A 19,397-nucleotide genomic window follows, 5' to 3' on the forward strand; every position below is an offset into this window, starting at 1 on the left:
CCCAATCCTGTGGAGATGGGAAAAGCAGGGCCCAGCTGATGACTCTGGGAGTGAAGAGCTGCCCCACCACCCACTGCCAACCTTTCCATCCCAGCGCGTCCCTCGGGTATTTTCCTTCCTCTCCGTGAGCAAACTCAGCCCCTCTCCCAGGAAGGTGATGGTCACTGGGAAAGGTTTGAGGAGGTGGCATTAATGCTCCCCAAAGCATCCCTGCTGGAGGGGACTGCCAGATGCTGCTTCCCCTCCGAATCCCACAGATTTCCAGCATGGAAATGGTGCTGAGGAGAGCAAAGAGCGCTGCAGCACTCTCTCCCCAGAAGACATCAGCAAAATACCTCTCCCAGTAAAGATATTAGGTTTGCTATTATTATCATTTTAATCCCCCAGAGAGTGATCTGTACCCCACCTGCAAAGCCCAACAATCCTGTTGGTAGCAGAGCAATGCCCCTGCTCCTGCCTCGCTGCTCCGAGCCAGTTCCCTGGCAAAGCATCCCCAGGCCCAGTTTGATGCCAAGTCTGTTATAAAACCAACCACGGTGCAAATGTTTTCAAGGAGAAGAACAAAAGTATGAGAAAGGGAAAGGCTTCACACATCTTCAGCGTGGAAAATGTATTTAGTGCTCCCAGAACCTATTAGATGGCGTGATCCAGGCAATTTATTGTTTTGTCAATACCTTTTATTTTGATTTAATAACTTACAAACCCCACGCTCTATCTGTAGCGCAGCCTCAACTTTCTTTACACAACCCCACTTAACTTCCAAACACTTTAACTTTCAGGTCAAATCTCTGTCATATTGATAAATGGGCCTATTTAAATTTTTATCACCGAAGAATTCTCCCTGGTGTGTTTTTCACTATCAGATTTCACGCCCAAAATAACAGGATACTTATTATTTTTTCTTATCCACCACACACATGAGAAGAGTCACTGCAGAAAGCCCAGATGTGGTGGGGAAACAGCTGTAATTTGTCTGCAATAATCTCATTCCTTCAGCCATTTCATATAGAGGGAGGTACAATATTTGCAAGAATACAATTTTAAAAAAAGGAGGAAAGTCCAGTTTGGGGTACATACATTAAATTCAGTCTGCCCTGTGCTAACAAATAAACAGCTCAGAGTATTTTACCCTCCCAAGGCGTTTCTGTGCATGATGTAGAGGCCCTGGGCAAAGTTTAATCTGATTTGGCCATTGCTTCATTAAGTAAACGAAGAAAGACGACTACAAAGTCAACAAGTTTTTAGGTATTATTAGAAATAATCACCTGGTTTTCCTGCCAATAATCAGGACCAAAACTACAATCCTTATAGCCCTAAGTAGGCTACGGATGTGTTTAACCTCTCCTTTAAATGGTATTAAAAGCTGAATTCTGTGGCTACTGTAAAGATAATAAAAACAGATACTGCAGGAATAGAGAAGTGTTTAATGACAAGTCACAAAGAGTTCTACTGAAAGGAAAGCAAGAGCAAGAAAGGTTAAATAAACAGAAACCACAGTGCCTCCCATCTTTCTTACATTACCTTTCAATAACTCTAAGGGAAAATTTCCACTAGCAGTGATTTGATTTCCTAGATCTGTGCATTAAATATTTACTTCTAACTATAAACATATAGGAGATGCAAACAAAAGCTAATTTGCATTATTAATGATGCAAGAAATGTGATGCTTAGTCCCTTAAGATTCATAATAAAGCAGGAAATGTTAGAGATTTACTTTCTTTTTCATTTTAAAAGGCAAGTTAAAACGATAAAACTTATTTAATTAACAGAGAGTCTATTTATGAATTAGTTGTTTCTGCCAGGAAGAATGTTTTTTAAAAAAAAAAAACTGTCTGAAATGAGGCTGAGACTACAAAGAGTCCATTTTCAGCTTGGGAGTCTCAAGGGAAAAATCAAAGGGTTTCTTTCTTTCAACAGTTTGGGTGAGATGATATTTTGAGATGTTGACAGCTGCCAAACTGCAGAACCAGTGAAGAACTACCAAATTGAAGCTGTTTTTATCTTTTTGAATTTTCCTCAATATTCAGCTCAACTTCCTTTAACAGCTCACGACTGAAATTCCTGCTTGGTTAAAGGGCTTTTTCCCTTCCTTCAGCGCTCGTGTCAACTGCTGTGGGATAAACATGAACTCTCTCTCTTCTAAAATCAACTATAAATAATAGAGAACCATTATTATTACCTCTAGTAATAGTTTCTCTTTTAGTAATGCATTAATTGGCATCTTTTTCTCCCTTTTGTGCCCAGTGTGGAACCAAATTTCAGTGGTTCATCATCTTTATCATCTCTATCCCAGTGAATTTTCTCACTTGTTTACTTACAAGATATTAGAAGAACAGAACTAGCAGCCCTTAATAAACAGGATAGAATTAAAAGTCAACATTTAAAACTTGTTTTCTTTTTCTGACAGAAGCTGTTTGTAAGATTCAAGTCAGCCTTTAGTTAATACAATAATAGTAATAATTATAATAATAATTAATAATAATAACAATAAACAATGCTTTCCATGTGGCTCAGAGTGGTTTTAATTTTCCATTTCCTTGCTAATTCCTGTTTCCACTGTTAAAGCCACCTCTCCTTCTCTACCCCTTTCACTTGTGTCAGTCCCATGACCAACCTTGTGGTGGTTTCTCCTCTGCCTCAGACAACTGCCCCACGTTTCCTCTGGAAACCTCTTCCCCCAGATAATCAATCTGTGCTTGTTTGTCTTCACCACATATTCATTGACCAAATCGAGGTGGAACAAACCCTTTCCTCCCCTTGTTCAAGGTTTCAGCCTCAGCTGCAACCTCTGCTTCATCTTCCTCTCCTGCTTCTGCCTTCTTCCCTCTCACTGTCACATCTGAAGAAAAGCATTTTCATCTTCCTCCAAGCCACCGTTTCCTTCTAAACTTGTCCTTTAAGGTGTGTCCCAGGTGTCCCTCTGTCCCCTGTCACTTCCTGGGCACCTTTCCTTGACAGGACTCATGTGGCCCCACCTCATTTCAGTTTGTTCCCACCAAAACCAGTTCAGACAACCCCAGACCGAGCGAGGAGCAAGTGCAGAGTGGTGTCCCAGCAAGGGCAGAGCCTCTGGCACTGCTTGAGCACATCCAGTTTTGGATGTGTTTTGTCTTTACAGCACCGGGCACGAACGAGCATCTGCTGAGCCTGATCCCTGCTCAGATACAGAGGAATTTCTGGAATCCTGCAGCCAGCCAAGCCCTGCTCTCCCTCCTGAGATCTGAGGCAAATATTATTTGGAAATATCAAGAGTGACTTCTGCTGGCACCAACGCATCAGAATTTGGAGTAACTGCACTTTGGGTCACTTTCTTACAAGAAAAAAAATCCCAAATTTAGATTTAATTTAAAAATGTTTCAAGAATAGAGGTTCAAGTATTGATCACTGCAGGCATCAGATAGCTTTAAAAAAGGGGTTTTTATGAATTATTACAAGAACTTAATGCCCAGCAAAAGTAGTGGAGTAAAAGAGAATATCCCCAGCTGTGCTACAGACCTGTTTCCATCAGTGACTTAAGGACTAATTTACAACTATGTGATTAATTATAAAGGATTTATATCATTTAATGTTTTTTCTAAGTTTGTTAATGCAGACTTTTTTGGGAGAGTTCCTGTCAACATTAAGGAAAAACATTCTCCCCTTTCCAGGAGACCATCCCACACCATTTTGCTCCTAAACTGGTGAGACACAATACACAAAGTCTTCTTTAACTCTGAAAATAGGAAAGGTATAAACACAAAGATTATTAATTCAATGCTTTTAGGATTAATAAACCACATGAAGACCCTCCAGATGATGCCTCTAACTCATCAAACACAGATCCAGCTGCCAGGTGGGTGTCCAGGGGAGAACCCAGCCTTGCCCTCTGCACTCATTAATTAATTTTGTTAATATCCTCAGAGGATGACCCTTTTTCAGCACAGACTTGAAGCAGAGCAGTGCCTGCACCTCCCCAGGGCCAGGAGGAGCTCCCCATGGCCAGCAGTGGGACAGATCACCGCTGGATTCCACATTCCACAGCCACAGGAGTCAAAGTTTTGTTCGCCACCCTTTCATCCCCCGCCCTGCTCTGGACGTTTCCATTTGAAATCAGGATCTGTCACTCCCCCAAACCAGGTATTTTTCTTTTCTGTCTGAACCTGAATGAAAAAAATCCCGAATCCCAGGGTGTCTGACATCAAAGTGGCATAGAAGGGAGCTGGGAGGGTGGTGTGGCATTAATGCTGCACTAGAAAGAAAGAGCAGATGGGCAGCGAGGAAGCAAATCCTGCTGAAATATGATTAAGTGACACTGAAGATAAGAAAAGCCATGAAAACTAAAGGGCAGGTAAGGAGATTTTAAGTGCAATATAAAAGGGGATTTGTGGCACATGTAATTCTTCCTTTAAATGTTTATTAAACATAGATTTTTTTTGCCTCTCAATTATAGCTACAGATCATTTTGTTTCTCTCTGAGCTGTCTATAGGGATTAGCCAAAGCTGAAGGTTCTGGGTGCTTTTATATCTACTGGATGTTTGTTTTATTCTCTCTCACAAAATACATTTCCAATTACAGATGAAAACAGGAGGCAGAAAGGCAAGAATGTGCCATAAAGTATCTCTGGCATTCCCAGAAGAAAAGCCATTTCTTGGAAGATGATGATTTCACTTCAATCATGCTCCAAATCAAGACTCATCCATCTCCATCTTTAGCCAGGCAAATTTGGTTTCTGATCATCTTGTTTCTTACCTGTTGTTTGCCAGATTGGAAAGTTTTCTGCAAGTATTATGGGATGGAGAACACTGATTTTTATTTTTTTTTTAAATCTATTTCTAAATTATTTGTGCTGATGCAATCAGTCACACCTTTCAATAAATTACTAATTGTGGGCGAATCCTCGTTCTCAGCACCAACAGAAATAGGTTCTGTTCTCACATTCCTGTACATGCCCACGACCACCAGAACCAGCCCTCGCTGTGCCAGTTTTCCTGGGAGCTCATTTACAGCCCTCAGTGACCCAGAGCCCCCAGGCCTCCTGCTTCCCAGTGGGACAAGCTGCTCCAGAGGTGGCCTTTCATCACGTGGTGCTGCTTCATCTCAGCATTTCTACGTTTTCTGCTGCCTCCCAGAGAAGATTGAATTAAGTCTTTAATCAAACAGGATCCCTGGTGGAGAGGGAAGGAGCAAGGGGTGGGTGTGTGGGTGGGTTGGTGGATGGATGGATGGATGGATGGATGGATGGATGGATGATGGATGGATGGATGGATGAATGGATGGATGATGGATGGATGGATGGATGATGGATGGACAAATGGATGGATGGATGATGGATGGATGGACGGATGGATGGATGGATGGACAGATGGATGGATGATGGATGGATGGATGGATGATGGATGGATGGACAGATGGATGGATGATGGATGGATGGACAGATGGATGGATGATGGATGGATGATGGATGATGGATGGGTGGATGATGGATGGATGATGGATGATGGATGATGGATGGATGATGGATGATGGATGATGGATGATGGATGGATGGATGGACAGATGGATGGATGATGGATGGATGATGGATGATGGATGGATGATGGATGGATGGATGGATGGATAATGGGTGAATGGATGGATGGATGGATGGATGGATGATGGATGATGGATGGGTGGATGGATGGATGGATGGATGGATGGATGGATGGATGGATGGGTGATGGATGGATGATGGATGGATGGATGGATGATGGATGGATGGATGAATGATGGATGGATGGATGATGGATGGATGGATGGATGGATGGATGGATGGATGGATGGATGGATGGATGATGGATGGATGATGGATGGATGATGGATGGATGGATGGATGGATAAAACCTCCTGCCTATTTTTGGCCAGTCCTGTGTATTTTCCTGTACTTTTCCACAATCATAAATCCAATGGGCTCTTTCAATCCCTGCTCTGAGCTGTGCTCCAGCACAAGCTCAGGATGAAGTGGGACAGGGAAAAGCAGGTGAGTGCAGACCCAGCACTTGGGAAGAGACCTCCCCACCAACCCTGCCAAACCAACACTGCACTGAGATAAATATGCACCATTCCCTGCATATAAAATCTGCATTTCTGTTTTGTTTGCACTGGAAATCCTGTCTCAAGCCTGTGGCTGGGATTGGGGTGGTGTGCGCTCATCTCGTATTGCTTGCGGCCAGTTAGAAAAATCACATAATCCACCGCAGGTTTAAAACATAATTTAAACCTGCCAAGTCTCATAACTTCCAAGAAGGCAAATTCACCATAAAAAAAAAATGGTTTCCACTGACTTGATTTTATATTCAGATCTCTGGCACACGGGCCTGCCACCAAAGAAGCCTTTTATGCAAGCACATAATCAACGGAAACCTTCATTTTCACTGTGGTTGGATTTAATGTGATAATGAATATTCCAGTGTCAGCTCTGGGTAAACGGATGGGGTTTCACCTCAGATTCCCCCCTTTCAATATCTCACACAGGCACACGCTTGCTGAGTGATAAATAATTTAGCAGCACCAGCAGAAGGACACCTGAGATGTGTTCCCCGGATCCGCCTCGCTCATGTCCTGCCCAGTGTTCCTGCTCTTGTAAACAGCAGCCGTGGAAGAGCTTTATTACCTATTTATATCTGGCCCTCACAAAGGAGAACTCTTGGAAAAATTCATGGTTTCAGCCAGCTGCCTGTGGAAAAATCTCCCCTGGGTGGCCCGTGGGCACTCGGGAAGCTCCGTGGGTCCAGCGCACAGTTCCAGGCAGAGAAGTTTGGTGGTGCATCCCAGACCATGCCAGAGCCATGAGGGATGCACATCCCCTAATTAGCAGCATTTATTTTTATTGTCATGTGCAGAGCTACAGCTGATATTTCACATTCACTTGAGAGTCTCTCTGCAGTTTGCAAACATTTATCCACCCCATGCGAGGCGAATTCTTTCATGTTCATTTCCAGACCCGGAATGTGGAGAAATTAATGTTACTGTGAAACCCTTCCCTTCCAAATTCCCCTGTTTGTCCCCAGATTTAACCCTTATTACCCAGCCAGACCTGCCTGGGGGAGCAGATTTCTAACATAATTGTCAGGGATCTGCTCTTTTTTGGGCTTCTCACCTATTTCCCAGTCATTGGCTGATGTTTCTTCCTCTCCTTTTTGCCAGTTTCAAGTTTCCATTCCGACACCAAATGCTTCCCTCTTTTCCTACTGCAGTTAACACGAGGCAGATCAAACAAACACAAAAGTGTTTTCTCAAAAAATAATCATTAAGCGTATCTTGGAGTTTGGTTCCAGTGACAGCTGAATATTTGTTTCATTAATAAGTCATTTGCAATTAATTCCTGGAGTCATTTCTAAAAGAACATTGTGATGTTTCCATGGTTTTAAAGTGGCAAAACACCAGTCATTCTTTGACAAAATTTCAGTGCAAAGTGCTCAAAGGCATCCACTGGAAAAATCCAGCCTCCAGTGAGGAGGGTCCCTGTGATGTGGGAATGTGGCTCCCGTTAGTGGTGAGGAACCTCTCATGACATCCAAATTTTAAAGTTTGGATTTCAGGTGCACAGCTGCTCATGCTGCTCCATTCAAATGATTAGTAATGAAATTACTACTCATTATTGTTACATAGTAACTATAGAACTACTATAACAATTATCATAGTTAAGGGGTTTTTTATATTTAAGGCTCATAAACAATTTCCCTATGCTGGAAACACAACAAAATCTCCAATACAAATGGTTCAATGGCTCTCTTTTACATCAAAAGGCTGGATGAGAAAATTATTTTTGTTCATCCTGCCTTCTGAAACTGAAGATGCTCCAGCTCACAAAGGTTCCTGAGGCTCTAAAATCACACCAGGATGAGCATCTCTCCTTGGAGACCCAAGGGGCTCCATCCTCAACCTACCAAAGTCACCTTCTGCTGGGGATGGAACAGGCACCATTTGCATCGATGTTTCATTAAGCATTAAATAACAATTTGCCATCTTTCCCAGTGTTCTTTCTAACCTTACAAACTGTCACAATTTGTGAATAAAGAGTGCAAGAAAGTGTCTCTAATCCTGGGCATCAGCTCCACTTTGACTCTAAATCCCGACTCCTGACACGTGACCAGCAAAGATGAAGGACATTTCTGAGCCATAGGAACAATTACAATTGTTGTCATCTCACCTTGTCAATAACCTTCCCCCAAAATTACAGGTTAGAGAGGTGTCTGTAATCATTAACAGCCTGGAGGAGAAGCACATTACCAAAACAACAAACCTCTAATCAACAGAGTAGGAGCAGTGCAGAAGAGAAAAATAACTCCTTAACGAGCCAGTTGCAATATTATTTTTTTTAAAATTTAAAGACCTTACTCAGTACATATAGTTACCACCCTACAGTGGCAAAATTGACATGTTGGAAAAAATGAACATCATAAATTTCTGCCTACTTGGGAACGTAATTTGCTGGAATTACACTTTTAGAGGGAAGTGCTTGCAGGTTTTCATATTCAGCAGCAAGAGGACTAAATCTGTCCACGAACTGACACAGCTCTAAAGTGACACAGAGAACTGGCAAAAAAAAATTGCCAAATATTTGGTTTGCAATCAAAAATTAAGACAGAATATTTTTAAAACTTAAAAATGCCCACTCTCAAGCATCTTAATGGAGATGAATAGATAAACTTGGGGTCTGGAAAGCAAATTTCTAGACCCACTCACAAAAATCTTCAAGTGGAAAGGTTTTGACTTTGTCATGAAAATCAGGTTAAAATGAAACTTTAAAATGTTATTGCAATGTCATAACTTATGGGCTAAAAAAATTAATAAAGTTGGATGAGAGAATCTATAAAATATCCAGTAAAAAAAAAAAAATGGAAACAATCAATTTTGCACCTTCCATCAATACCCCAGGAGTTGCTACACAACTCTTTCTATGATAAGATGTGACTTTGCCTTGAATGCAATTTGCAATCTATTAACTTGATCCAGTTTTCACTGAAGGAAATGAAAAGATTACCATTGACTCCAGTGAAAGCTGGATTAGGCTCTGTTCACATTCACAGAGGGGAGGAAAAAAAAACCCTTAATGATTATTTATGCCAGAAATTCCAGTGTAAAAAGCAAAACTGGTGCAAACGGGTTGAAGAATTTGAAGAGAAAAATGAGCACAGTTGATATAAAATATAATTCCACTAAAAAGTAGAAGATTACTAATTACTCTGAATACGCTTACAGAGAAGCTATAGATGTAATTAAATGGCACAAATATACTTTGAAATCCAATTATAGCAATGGAGCAATGATTGCACAGTTGCATGAAGAGTTAAAATAAAATATGATAGCAGATAAATGGGTATATTAGAAAGGCATTATTAGATTTCCTTGCATTTATCCACCACTGAGTGCCACCAACCCTTCAAGCCAGGGACAAATAGGAGAAAACAGATAGAGGAGAGAGATTGAGTTCTGCTAAATATAGACAGCAACAACTGAGATATTTCTTCTAAAAAAGATAACAGGAGAGATACCAGCGACCAATACATGACATACAACAAATCAAAATCCTGAGTCTTATTCACAGTCCTGCAGCTCCACCAGAATTATCAACTTTTGTAAACACCAAACCACAAAAGGAGCAAAACTCAAAAAGGATTTAGTGCAGGAAGTAGAAAAATCTCCAAGAAAACACAATATACCAATAAAGAGCCAATTATTGCACCATCAATATTCAGCAGTGGACTATCAGGGCAAAGCTATGCAGATTCCATTAGGAAAAAATACAGCCATGCCTATCCTTTGGCAGGAGAACATTACTTAGAGATGGGAAGAGGGACCTGCACTTTATTTGTGGGTTTAAATAATAATTTGATACTTTACCCATTAAGCTGAGGAATTAACGTTTAGAGGAAACAAATGCATGTCCCTTTCTGATTTAAAACAAAGTCAGTTCTTGCTCTGCTTTCTCGTGTCCTTGGAATTCACATTGCCTTAAAATATATGGATATTTATGGTATGCAAAAGGTATTTATAGTGTATTCAAGGTTTGCCAACTTTTGAAATCCAAGGGAAATATTCACCAGTTCCCAGGAACTTGCTCATCTCTCTTACAACCTTACCTGGTTTTAAAAGTGAAACATAAGCCAGGCACAACTTGCAAGAGGTTTTTTGTGAGGATTTCTCTCTGGTGAATTGGTAAATGCTTCTTTGGGAGTTTCCCCATTAATAAACACCTGCAATCAGCCTTATTTCTCAGTTCACCCCCATTTTGGAGTCACAGGGAGAGGGCACATAAGGGGTTTTCTTTTGTGAGGTCACACAGACTATGTCTGCCTCTCCAGGTACAAGTTGGGCTATTAACTTAACCAAAGAGGGGGGAAAAAGAATGAAAATAACCCCTAAAAATACTCTCTTATTCTGCTTTTGCTGCAACACTACAAACAGAACCATCCACATGTTCAGCTCTGCCTTGGCTAAGCAAATCTCATAAATGTCTGAATTTCCCATTATGGCCGTGATTTCTAGAGGGAGATGAAATCTTTACCTCTCTCTAAATTGATGGGAGTCTCCCTCCTCCTTTCAGATGCCAGAATATGGAAGTAGAAGACTCTCCCTCTGAAGGCTGTATTTTATAATACTCTGATGAGATGCCTTTTGATTTAGGGTTGGCATGAAGGAAGAAAAAAACCCCGTGGAGTCTGCCAGCTCATCTAACCCAACTTTAATCACTTACTGTGTAGACAGCTATATCTGAGCCACTCATCTAAAATCCCTTTAAAGTCAATGGTGAGAAATAGATGTTTTTAGGATGCAATTAATTGATTGGAAGGAAGAGGGATCTATCACATATGGAAAAGAATTATGGCCCAAAGGGTTCTGCTTTTCCTCATTTGCTTTAGAGCAGTTCACACATCTGCATTTGAACAGTCACCCAGGACAGGTGAGAAGAATATCTCCAACCACTATTAACAAATCTCTCTTGGTGTTTTTTAATCTATTTTCCTGTTCCCTTCCTTTCTGTTCCCACACACTGTCTCTCCTGAGATATCAGTTCAATTTTTTTGCATTACAAGCCCATTAACCCCTCAAAGAAGTGGGTTCATCCATCTGATGCTGATGAAAACTTTTGGATCACAGACTGATGCCAGAAGAACTGATCCATCAGGTTTAAAAAAGACACTAATGGATGTTTTCATGTCAATTGTCACAGAAATATTTGGAATAAGACAAATAAAAAGCTTCTTACAGTTGTGCCACTCCCCAAAGGGCTCTTCAGCTCCCAGGACTATGGGTGGTCACCACCAAAAACTTATGGTGGATACAGAGATTTTAAGGAACTGGGCAGAGGATTTTCATGGAAACAAAGAAAAATATTCCCCCTCAAGAAGATGTTGCACACCTATCACCATGAACACAAAGCAAATTCTGGGGAAGCAAAATTAATAAATTTCCCTTCATCAAGCAAGACCCGAAGGAGCCAACTCAAAACAAGTTTTGCCAGACTTGAATATTGCGGAGCCCCCCAAAAAACCCTTCCTTTTGCTGCTCTACCACCCAAAGCACAACCCTGCTCTGCAATTTTGCTCTGCTCTGACAAGCTGGTGAGCCAGAGCCTATTTCCTCTCACCCACCAAAGAGCCCCATTGTGCTGCAGGTCTTTGAGGAATCTGCTGCTCACTCTGACATAAGGGAGTAAGTTTTGTTTCATGTTTCCCTCATTCTGGGCATTCATCTTCAAAGTGCCTCACACACAACCGGGGAGCCTCAGAAGCCTATCAGGGGCAATTCAAAGAGCTTTGCACAGAGCAGGAGGGGGCTCCTGTTCAAAGCTGCAGCTTTGCATCCGCCAGAGAGGAGCAGATTCAAACCCAAAGAGGTCACTTCACCTACCTGTAGTGGGATCTCATATTCAGAAGACTCTGACTAAAAATAAGGGATATTTAGCCAGTGTGATAACTGAAACCCTCGAGGCGATGCTCTTTCTCTCTCCCTCACACACAGAGCAATGTCTCCTTTAGAGAAAAGCTCAAAACTCTGGGAGACATAATGGCCTCCAGAAAACTTACTCAGGGATTAGCTCCAGCTGGAGCATCCTCCTGGTTTGAGCACAAAAGTTTCCAACGAGCTGGACCACCACAGACCTCTGTTCAAACTCCCTGAAACAAAGAAACTCCAGTAAACACTTGCTCCAATACAGCATGGAGTGGCAAAATCACTGATTTCTTTCAATTACCCAGTTTAATGAAATAGAGAGGAAATGTTTTGCTTGGTTCAGAAATTCCCATGATCAGAGCTGGAAAGCCCTGGATAACATAAGGGCTCTGCTTGGATGGGCACTGTCTGAACACAGAGTAATCCAGAGCTGCTTGCCCCAGAATTTATCATTTTCATAGGAAATAAAGGAAAGCAAAGATAATACTGTTGTCTGAAATTTATACAGGGAGAGCTGAGACAAGGGGAGGTGCAGGTTCAGGTAGAGATGTTTAATATCATTGATAGGGGTAAGAAAAATCAGAAATGGATTAAGAGAAAGAGAAGCATAATGGTTTTATGGATTATCTGCAGAGTCTTTGTACCAGGCACTTGATATTTTTAAGAACAATTTAGATTAAATCACTGTAACACCTGATTTTATGAGATGTAGCAGCTCTGCACCTGCAAGGGAATTCCTATTTGCTACTGGGAGAGGGCAGTGGCATCTCTGGGATTTAACCCCACTGTGCTGAATCTCCCTGCTCCCATTCCCATCACACACCTGATTGTGGCCACATCCCTCCTCTTCCAACATCCACACCGCAGCCACAAATCCCCCATCTGCAGTTTCTCCCACCTGCAATAGTCCCTCAGTTTTTGTTGTCTCCAAGGACTTTTTTCTCTTTTTTAAAATACTAGATTAAAATGCACATCCATTCTGCATCACTTTCTCAGCCTCCTCTTATTCACACTTTATTTTTATTAAAAGCTGTAAAGCCTTTGGGACAGCCTGTGCCTGAATGGCACTTCACAGATACACTTGCATTACTCCCCATATCAAGTTTTCCTTTTTATTAGAAGTCTCTGGGTTTGTTTTCCTTTTAACCTCAATTTAAACATCCCCTCCATTGCCATGCTTCATTTTGCTGCAGTGCTGACTGTGGTGTTTCAGGTTCACTGTGCTCCCTCTGCATTTGGGTTATAACAGCAGGCCAAGATGGATCATAAACTTTATGTCTGATTCTGCCTCTTACGTAACATTTGTGGAGTTTTTCCCATTTTTCTACTTAGCAAATGCATTATTCCTTTAAAGCACCTGAACAAGTATACTGGGATCTGTGACATAAGCCTAAAATTTAATTTAATTGCCAAATTCTTCTTGTGCTGCACATAGCCAGGTACAGCCCAGTTTGGACAAGGCATCTCTACAGAAGAGCTGAGCATTTTGAGGCCCTTTCACACCATAAGGAACACACACTGTGCTCAAACCTGCTCTCAGAGGGTTTCTTACCCTGCTTTTGCACCGTGTTTCCCTTTGTCCATGTTTTATCCTCACTCCCATTGCTCTTGCACTGACCTCACCTGGAGCAAGGAGGCTGCAAGACCTCAGTGGCTCTTTGCTGAAAGAGCAATTGATTTATGCCCCAAATGTTTCCCAGGTCGTAAAACAGCAAAAAATGTACAAACGAAGAGCCTCACACTATTTTTCTTCCTGCTGTGTGCAATCGACCCAGAAAGTCTCTCTTGCTCCCAAAGAACCTGCAAATTACCTCAGCATACCTGAGCCACCAGCAGCAACACGACATTGGGAATATTTTCCCCCATTTGTTCTCCTGCTGAGCTCCTCCACAGGTGTGGGATGCTGCCTGCTTCCACAATGCCTGGATGGAAACAAAAATCTGCGTGTGAATGAAACACGAAACCTTTGCCACCAAAATATGTGAATAATTTTTAAAAGAACTTCACATCCCTTCAGATATTGCAGAGTTGACCCCATCTATCTGTGGAGTCTGAAAGGGAAATAGATTTAACGCAGCCAAGAAATAATCACGGGAAAGCATTTTGGATTCAGCCAAGGATGAAGTAAGGCAGTCTATTTTCTTCAAAGCAAGCTGAGGCCACTGCTCACTACATTCAAATACATCAATTACAGACAGCTTTAATGGAAAAGGATTAAAAAGTACAAAGGTAAAACAAACAGCATCACTGCAGTGTCCAGGAGGATGAAACAGCTTCCTTCTGTGGTGGGTGTGATTACAGAATTGCTAAAAAAAGAAAGGGAGGGGAAATGGAAAAAAAGGTTTCGTGTACTTTGACCAGAATTGCTGTGACAGTGACAAGCCCGGGACACTGCAGCATGTGCATCGTGGAATTCAGTCCCTATGCCCCCAATCTCACTGCCAGTGCTCAGATCTGAACTCCAGTTCTGTGTTTCCTCTTTCCTTCTAGCCAGGTACATTATTTCATCAATGCCAGGTACATCATCTCATCATTGCAAAGCTTTAGATAAAGTTATTTTTCCTTAAGTCTCTTCAAATTGTGTCTGTACTGTCCCAGGCCATTGCAGACTGTTTCCTCCAGTCTACTTCAATCCACATTCTCATTTCCAAGGTCTGAGCCATTCAGCTTCATCTTCCTTAAAAGTTTGGTATTGAGTTTTTCATATGCCTAATTTGGGCTTAATTCGAGCCTGGGGTAAATCGTTACAACTCAGATGAAGTCAATAGGAGCGCAGTGACTTACATCAGCTTTGTGTCAGTAAATACTGACAAGATTGATCTCAAACTTTTTCAGAACAAAAGATTTCTGAAGATGGATTAAACAACATAAATGCTGAGCTGTTTTGCCAGACTGCAAATGGCATAACACAAGCTTTGTGTGACATCTCTGAATTATCCCTTCGTGGTAATGTTGACATTACATGGTATTGACTCATGGAAGAAGCTTAAATACCCTTTTAAGTTTTCAAGACTCTTTGACAAAGCACTATTTCATTAACAAAATGTTAATGGAATCCAGGAAGCCTGAGTCTCCAGAAGAGCCTGCTGGCTGGCCAGGGGGTGTGGCAGCACAGAGCAAAGCAATCCTGATTTTCAGACAACAGGAAAGAAAGCATTTCATGCAGGGCACTCACTGGCTGAGCAAGGAGGACCCGAGGGCACTTCCACAACCCTTCACTGAAGAACTACCACACCTTCTGCTGGAGAAGGTCAAAATAGCACAAATTAGGAAATGCATCACACAGAGTGAACTGGCAGAGACAGCAGGGTTGGCATCAGCTTGGAGAAAAACTTCTTGCTGAGAAAAAGAGAAAGGCCTGGAGAGCATTGCCATGGGGATCACCTGCTCTGGGGTCACCTTTGGGACACCTTAGGGTATTTATGTGCCTACAGATAGAGTTGTTGGTTCTAAGAGTCCTGCTAATCACAGAACCAATTAGGTTGGAAAAGGCCTCTAAGACCATCAAGTCCATCTGTTAATGACACAATGGCTCTCAGGTAAGTAGAGGGTTTATATTTGATGGATTTGGTGCTAGGAACAGGTCTTGGCTCTCAGGTTCTTGACCCAGCCCAGAGCAGGGGCTTGGTGGGGAGGCAGAGGCAGCACAGCTGGCACAGGGGTCCCCTGTGACCCCCAGGACCACAGGGGAGTGGACAGCACCACTGTCCCAGTGAGGAGCACACCAGAGACTGGCTCTCACCCCAGCCAGAACCTCCCACCTGTGAGGAGCAGGGAGCAGACTCTCTCCTTTAGAGAGCAGTAGATTATTTATAACAACCACTCACAGATCTTTATATGCATAAACCTGGAATTATCTGTAATGCTGCTCAGGACAGAACCATGCTCCCAGCACCTTCCCAACACTGATCTCTCTACAGAAACACTTTGTAAGTCAAAGGAAAGGTGACAGACCTTCTCAAGAGCAAAGCTTTTCCCACACTGAGTACTCAGATTTTCAAGCTTAAGTTTAATTTTTAATGTCTTAAGCCATTTTTAAGGTCTGCAGTTGCTTTATGTAATAAGGGAAGTCGTAATTAACCAAAAAGATTGGAAGGGATGGGCAGAGAAACACTAAACCTCTCTCCACTTGACAGTATTTTGTACAGCAACAGCACATTTCCTCCCAATGGTTCTTTTTATCTTCTTCATGGACCCACATAAAGCAACAAGTGTAAGAGAATAATGTAAAAAAATAAATAATTAAAAGTTCAGTGCATAAATGTAACACTTGGCTGAGGCACTCAAGGGCCACCTTGCTGCCTGAGACCACTTCTTTTAAATTGTTTGTATTTCAATTTGATAAAATTCACAGTAGCAAAGATAACTTTGCCTGACTTGCAGTAGAAGCCATGATGAGAAGCTGATGGGAAGGGGGGGAGGTCTCTGGGATGTTTGTGTGCAACTTATTAAAAATAAAGAAATTAACACAGATAACAGACTCCTCAAATGTGGCAGGGCTGTGGAACACAGATGCACTCGGGCCCTGGTGGTGGGATTAAGAGGGAAGCGACCCAGGTGTTAATGAGGGGAGAGCCTCATGGGACTGCACTCCAGCCTGTCACCACCTCCAGCACGGACCAGGGATTAAAAAGGAAGATAAAGATCCTCTGACACATCTGAATGATGGACAAAGAGTTCATTCCCTGGCTGAAAAAAGGCATTTTGGGGAAATAGCAAAGGCTATTGTCCCCAACTCCTATGTAACCAAGTGTGTGAAGTGATGGTGATGGTCCCTCCTGTCCCCAGGTTAATGCACCTCACCCTCCTGGGTTTGTTGGCTTGAATTTGACAAATGGCCTGTGCCTTGAGAGGTGAACAAGCACAACATCAGCAGTCTGATGCCCCAACAAGAAGACAAAAAGCTCCTGCAGCAAGGCAAGATTTTGTGCCAGGAGATGATTCATTTTTCCAAGTGCCTTGCTGCTCTCCAAAGGAGAGGAGGAAAGCTGCACTGCCTGAGGGCTGCCTGGCTGCACTGCACCGATGCCAAAGAATCTGAAAATCCTCTGCTCAGGGGATTTGCTCCAGCACAAGGCAATCCCACCTCTCAATTCACCACCAAAACACAAGAGAAAAGTGCCCAGAGCACAGCCCTGGCAGGCAAACCAGCTCCCAGTCTGCCCTCCAAAATCCTCCAGCTAAGAGACTTTCCTCAAATACTTGATGTAACTAAACTGGAAATCAAAGACTGAGGCTCTTCAAAGATAACCAAATAAAGTCCTGGATGGCTGCCTTGGTGGTAATGGCCATGTCAGAGCTCAGCCTCTGCACTGGATGAGCACAGCCCATGAGCAGAAGAGCCAGGTGAGCTTTCAGTGCTCCATAGTCCCACCAGTGTGGAAATTCAATAACTTATTAAAAGAAAAAAGGGAGAACACACTGAGAATTCCTCCAAGTTTTCTTGGCTAATATCGCAGGTTTCAGTATAAAACAATTTAAAGGACATTTAGAAAAATTAAAATTCAAAGGAATTCGAGGGAGAAAGACATTTTGATCTTGACTGCAAAGTGTGGCACTTGCTCAAGGACACTGAACTTCATGATCTCTCCGGGGTCGTGAATTTTCCACATGAATTAACAGACGTCCTTTGAGCCACAGAGACCAAGCAGGATTTTTATCCCAGCTGAAGATCTGCCCCACGATGTTCACATCCCATTGCCAGGAAAGCATCTCCCACCCTCCAGATAGCCCTGGTCAGAGCCCTCTGTGAATAAGCACTTTATAATGTGAGACACTTGCTGTGCAGTGGGTCACTGGCAGCGGGGTTGAGAAAGGGACATTCACATCTGAAGTCACAAATCTCCACAGTCAACGCTGAAAAAATTAGCTCTGTCTCAAAGGCTCTTACAGACCTAAGAGAATCAACATGCTCACAGAACACATTGCTGCAGTGTGTTAGCAAAGGTTAGGGAAAGCTGGAAACCCTCAGGTTTTGGAAATCAATCTGTGCACGGCACAAAAGTTTCTCTCCTTCCAGACCTGAGACAAACACAGGTTGTGTTTGTTGTAGTCTCAGAAAAAACCTGTCATCAAAATCTCTCCTCATCTGAGCAGGACAACAACACCAGAGGCACAAAGACAACTGGAAGGCAGCAGTTCTGCAGAAGGGGCATTTTACTTCTAAAACTCATTTTTAAAGTACTTTCTTTTAAAGTAAAACTCCTTTTTACTTCTAAAACTGCGTGCCCCTCGTGATTACACACATTCCTGTCCATTCTCTACACCTGCAGCCATTATTTTCCTCCAGCTTCCACATTTAACCACAAGCGCTGTGACCATAAATATAAGAAAAAAGCACTTAAAAGACCCCCCCAAACAGCAAACTCAACAACATTTACAATTGCAATAATATAAAACTCACTAGACACAACTGGCACCACCCAGGAGGATTTTTCTTTCCCAGTCCTAGGAAGGAGTTTAGTTGAACAGAGTTTAACTTAACTGAGCTGGACTTTTTCCCCCCCTCCTTCCTGTTACTCAGGTGCCTCTCCCCAACAGTTCTCCCAGGAAAACATTCATCCATCCAGAAGGAAAATACCTGTGTACTACCAGGCACTGAGGTGAGAAGGTATTTACTATCTCTGAAAAACAATTTTAGGAATCAGCCCCTTTTTTTTTTTTAATCTCTGGACAGGTCTTTAAATCAAAGATTAAAGAAGTGAGAAAAGGTTTACAAAAAGTGATAATCCCAGCCCAGACACCTTCCAATCATAAATACTTGTCATTCTTAGCATAATATGCAACCTTCAATATACTGTTGTTTCAGGCACATTTAGGTACCCTATAGAAATGACTTTATGCTGCTATTATTCCTAAAGAACTTCAGATGGGTTTGGATCCATCATCATTCATCATGTCAGCCCCTCTACGGGTAGTTACACACACTTTGTCTGCTCGGGTTTATCTAATAGCCAGCCTTGGGTTTTATTAATTTCTACTGGTTTGCAGAAACTACAGAGCTCCTACGCTCTTTTATAAATTATCTCTGAACTTGTAATCATTTTCTGTGAAAACCCAGCAGTGCTTTAAAGGTACTTCAGCTCCTCCAGGGCTGCTAATTCCTTAAGAAGGGCATCCCAAAAGCCTGATGTGGTTTGGATTTCTCTGCTGTTTGTTTGCTGGGATTTAAACTTAAGGAGACACATTTTTTTGGGTGCTGCTGAAAAAATTGATTCCCAATGGCAAAATTTGTGTGGTGGTTTTTCTTTTTCTTGAATATTCAGCAGTCCAAGTTGAGCTCAAACCTTTTACTCATCAATTTTGCATCTGTGGGATTAGAGAGCACCCTGTGGAGGCAGAGAAAAATCTGGATTTCCTCTGCCATGATTTCCCTGCCCAGAGAAGCTGTGGCTGCCCCATCCCTGGAAGTGCCCAAGGCCAGGCTGGATGGGACTTGGAGCATTCTGGGCTAGTGGAAGTTGTCCCTGCCCAGGGGGTGGAA

At 42.3% G+C, this 19,397-nt stretch overlaps 1 long non-coding RNA gene across 7 annotated transcripts in view; it reads right to left on the reverse strand.

Moving 5' to 3' along the window:
- LOC131583685 (uncharacterized) overlaps positions 1-19,397 on the reverse strand; it is an 87,837-nt gene that overhangs the window by 23,613 nt on the left and 44,827 nt on the right. For 6 of the 7 annotated variants that reach the window (XR_009278573.1, XR_009278571.1, XR_009278570.1 and 3 more), the window contains 2 exons: positions 13,736-13,836; positions 12,049-12,138 (listed from right to left, as the gene is read on the reverse strand). This is a non-coding gene — a long non-coding RNA (uncharacterized LOC131583685). Of the gene's footprint in view, positions 1-12,048; positions 12,139-13,725; positions 13,837-19,397 lie in introns of all 7 variants that reach the window. The other variant, XR_009278572.1, reaches the window with a different exon arrangement.

The sequence above is a fragment of the Poecile atricapillus genome, chromosome 12 (assembly GCF_030490865.1).
Source record: "Poecile atricapillus isolate bPoeAtr1 chromosome 12, bPoeAtr1.hap1, whole genome shotgun sequence".
NCBI lineage: Eukaryota > Metazoa > Chordata > Aves > Passeriformes > Paridae > Poecile > Poecile atricapillus.